The sequence below is a fragment of the Eulemur rufifrons genome, chromosome 30 (genome assembly GCF_041146395.1).
Source record: "Eulemur rufifrons isolate Redbay chromosome 30, OSU_ERuf_1, whole genome shotgun sequence".
NCBI lineage: Eukaryota > Metazoa > Chordata > Mammalia > Primates > Lemuridae > Eulemur > Eulemur rufifrons.
Window position 1 is genome coordinate 99,604,354 of NC_091012.1, and position 4,191 is coordinate 99,608,544.

The 4,191-nt window shown below is 37.1% G+C and overlaps 1 pseudogene; it reads left to right on the forward strand.

Annotated features, from left to right (window-relative positions):
• The first annotated feature begins 1,449 nt into the window (after window positions 1-1,449).
• Window positions 1,450-2,083, forward strand: LOC138378612 (large ribosomal subunit protein uL22m pseudogene; annotated as a pseudogene).
• The last annotated feature ends 2,108 nt before the right edge of the window (window positions 2,084-4,191 follow it).

Here is a 4,191-nt window from a genome sequence, read left to right on the forward strand (position 1 = left end):
GAAAGTGACTTGTTTTGCCAGATATCAAGATTTATTTTAAAGCTATAGAGTGAATCTGGTGAAGGAATAGACAAATGGATTACTGGGAAAGAGGAGAAGACCCAGAAACAGGTCCACAGAACTTAGGATATTATAGAAGTGGCATTTCAAACACTGGGGAGAGGAAAGAATATTCAATAAGTGGTATTGGAACAATGTATTTTTACATGGAAAAAATAAACTTAGTTCACTATCTCCTATCTTACATAGGAAATAAATTCTAGATGTACTAAACTTCTAAATGTGAAAAGCAAATTTTAAACCTATCAGAAGAAAATATATAAGAATATAATAGGATCTTGGAGTAGGAAAGATTTTCTTTTTTTTTCTTTTTTTTTTTTTTTGAGACAGAGTCTCACTCTGTTGCCCAGGCTAGAGTGAGTGCCGTGGCGTCAGCTTAGCTCACAGCAACCTCAAACTCCTGGGCTCAAGCAATCCTCCTGTCTCAGCCTCCTGAGTAGCTGGGACTACAGGCATGCACCACCATGCCCGGCTAATTTTTTTTCTATATATATTTTTAGCTGTCCATATAATTTCTTTCTATTTTTAGTAGAGATGGGGTCTCGCTCTTGCTCAGGCTGGTCTCGAACTCCTGAGCTCAAACAATCCGCCCACCTCGGCCTCCCAGAGAGCTAGGATTACAGGCGTGAGCCACCGCGCCCGGCCAGGAAAGATTTTCTTAATCAAATTACAAAAATCCCAAACCATAAAGGAAAAGAATCAGTTTGACTTTATTAAAATTTAAACTGCCTTAAAAGAAAAGCACCATAACAGATTAATTAGACAGGTGACAGTTTGGGAAAAGATGTTTACAATACATATATTAGACCAAAAAACCCAAACTAGTATCCAGAATTTATAAAGAAGTCCCACAACTCTATAAAAAAAGACAAACAAAACTTAACACAGAAACAAGCCAAGTAAATGAAAAGACAATTACAGAAAAGGAAAACCAAATGAAAAGATACTCATCCTCATTAAATATCAAGAAATATAAATTAAAATAATGTAACACCATTTCACATCCATTGCACTGGCAGCATTTTAAGTCTTCTGATACAGGATATATAAAACAACAATCATCCTTATGCACTACTAGCGGCAGTGTAAATCTTAAGATAACCACTTTAGAGAACAATTTGACACTGTTTAATAATATAAAGGTGTATTTAGCATATTACCCAGTAATTTTGTTCCCGGTTATTTTCCCTAAACAAACTCTCCAACATGTACACAAGGAGAATGTACTAAAATGTTCATTGCAAGATTGTAATGGTGTAAAATCGGATAATGTGTAAATGGCCTTAATCAGTGACTAGATAAATAAAATGTGGTATACTCCTACAATCAGATACTACACATCAGTTTAAAAAACTGAACTGGGAGGATTCCGTAGGGGAAGGGCGAGAGATGGCAGCGGCAGTGCTGGGATGGTTGGGTGCGTTATGTATACAGAACCTGAGGAGCCGGGGGAAGCTGGCTTGGGGTTTCTTTCATCTAACAGTGTTTTACCCCAATCATATATCCATACAAGGGCTTCTCTTGACATTTCTCGAAGATGGGAGAAGAAGAACAAAATTGTTTATCCTCCACAACTGCCTGGAGAACCTCAGAGACCTGCAGAGATCTACCACTGACGAAGACAAAATATAGCAAAGACAAGATACGGTATTTGGCAAAATTGATACGAGGAAGGTCCATTGACCAAGCTTTGGCTCAGCTGGAATTCAGTGACAAAAAAGGGGCCCAAATAATTAAAGAGGTTCTCTTAGAAGCACAAGATATGGCAATAAGAGAGCACAATGTGGAATTCAGATCCAATTTATATATAGCTGCGTCTACCTCAAGGCGAGGCCAGGGCCTGAAACGCATCTGCTACCACGGCAGAGGTTACTTTGGGATCATGGAGAAGGTTTATTGCCATTATTTTGTGAAGTTGGTGGAAGGACCCCCACCTCCACGTGAGGCACCAAAGACAGCAGTCACTCACGCCAAAGAATATATTCAGGAGCTTCGCAACCGGACTATCGTTCATACTCTATGATGGGAGTATTCACACTCCACAGTATATATGGTTTGCCATTTATTTTCTAAAAATAAACAAAATTTAAAGACAAAAAAAACTGAACTGTATCTATGTATTATCAGCGTTTGAGTGGAAAAAGCAAGTTGCCCAATAATACATGTTACATATGTGTGTGTATATTCTGAAACCGTTTCTTTTTTTTTTTTTTTTTTTTTGAGACAGAGTCTCACTCTGTTGCCCAGGCTAGAGTGCCGTGGCGTCAGCCTAGCTCACAGCAGCCTCAGACTCCTGAGCTCAAGCAATCCTCCTGTCTCAGCCTCCCGAGTAGCTGGGACTACAGGCATGTGCCACCATGCCCGGCTAATTTTTTCTATATATATTTTTAGCTGTCCATATAATTTCTTTCTATTTTTAGTAGAGGTGGGGTCTCACTCTTGCTCAGGCTGGTCTCGAACTCCTGAGCTCAAACGATCCGCCCACCTCGGCTTCCCAGAGTGCTAGGATTACAGGCGTGAGCCACCGCGCCCGGCCTGAAACCGTTTCTTTAAAATTAAAAAGCACACAGTGCAATACTTTATTGCTTATGGAGACATAAATGTATGTAAGTAGTATTAAAACATGAACACCAAATTCACAGTAGTGTTTGCTTTTGGGTGCGAGGAGGGGAATAGGATTGAAGATGGGGGGACAAAGGTGCTTCAACTTAATTATTTAGTTGCTTTTATCGCTTTTAATAACACAGATTTGAAGTAAATATGACAAAATGTTAAAAATTGAGAACCCTGGATAGTTTGCATGGATATTAGTTATATTATTCTTTGTATTTTTCTGTATTTTTAAGTTACAAAATAAAATATGCCATAGAATGCAAAATTAGAGTCTCTTTCTAAATGATGCTGACAGAAAGGGTCACATATTAGAGCCAATTCCAGGATGTCTGTGGTGAGCAGCAACCAAAAGTGTAAAGGGAACAAAAGGAAAAGAAGATGATATGCATAATCACCACACTGTTCCCATGGACACGCTACTCAAGTATTCTTGTCTATTTGCAAATCATATTAGTCCTCCCAAAGCTCAAAGCGATATGATGAGATGACTAATACACCATTAATATTCCTATGTTCTATGAGCACAAGATTCTAAGGCTTTGGGCAGCAACTGTACAAAATGTAAAATTGTATAGGAAGATAGAATATAGATGTACAAAATTATTGAAAAACTTGCATATTAAAACAAAATTTCTAAAGGAGGATTTGGTAGAGTAGAAGCCCTCTTATCTGATGTAGCTGATGGAAAAAATAAAGCGGAGAGTAATAGAGATAATGCAATAATACAGTAAAATTTTAATTGTTAAGTTAAAACATATAAATGCACATCATTCGCCAAGCTTTATTTAAGATCAAGGCCTTTTATTTATGTATACTTCCACTGATTGGCCTTTGGCCTCAGTTTTCCTACATAAACCATACCCACAGTACATCATCCATGAGTTACAGTTTTAGTTTCTTCAAAATGGAGCAAGAAGTGAAAGGGGATTCTGAAGCAATCTGAGAGTAGAATCCTTTCAGAATTTTAAGTTCCCTAATGTCTAATGATAGTAAATGTCTTTTCATATGCTCATGTGCCATCCGTATATCCTCTTCAGTGAAATGTCTCTTCATATCTTTTGCTTATTTTCTAATTGGATTGTCTAGTTTTTACTACTGAGTTTTTAGATTTCTTTATAAATTCTGCATTTGTCTCAGTCATATTTAATGACCCTATTTTTAAAAATGGATTTGCTTTTATCAAGTCTTCACAAAGCATTCAACTTAGTTTCATAGAGACTATAATTCTCATTCTTTCCACATTTGTATTTTATCAGTTCATGTACTGTTTAAATTATGTTATTACAATTATAAGTGCAGTGTCATCAACAGGTTTGAGAATAATAGAACTGATTCTTGGTAATCATACCATCCGTCTTGTGAAAGCAGAAGTGTGGGCATACTCAAGAGGAGCCTACTAGCTGTGAGAATTTTCTGTTTTAGGGGCATCATTTAGTATGTTTTTATTGCAGAGCTGTGGAGAATAAGTTAATCTAATGTTAATTAAGGCAGATTCTGTTATAAATGACAAATGAAGTT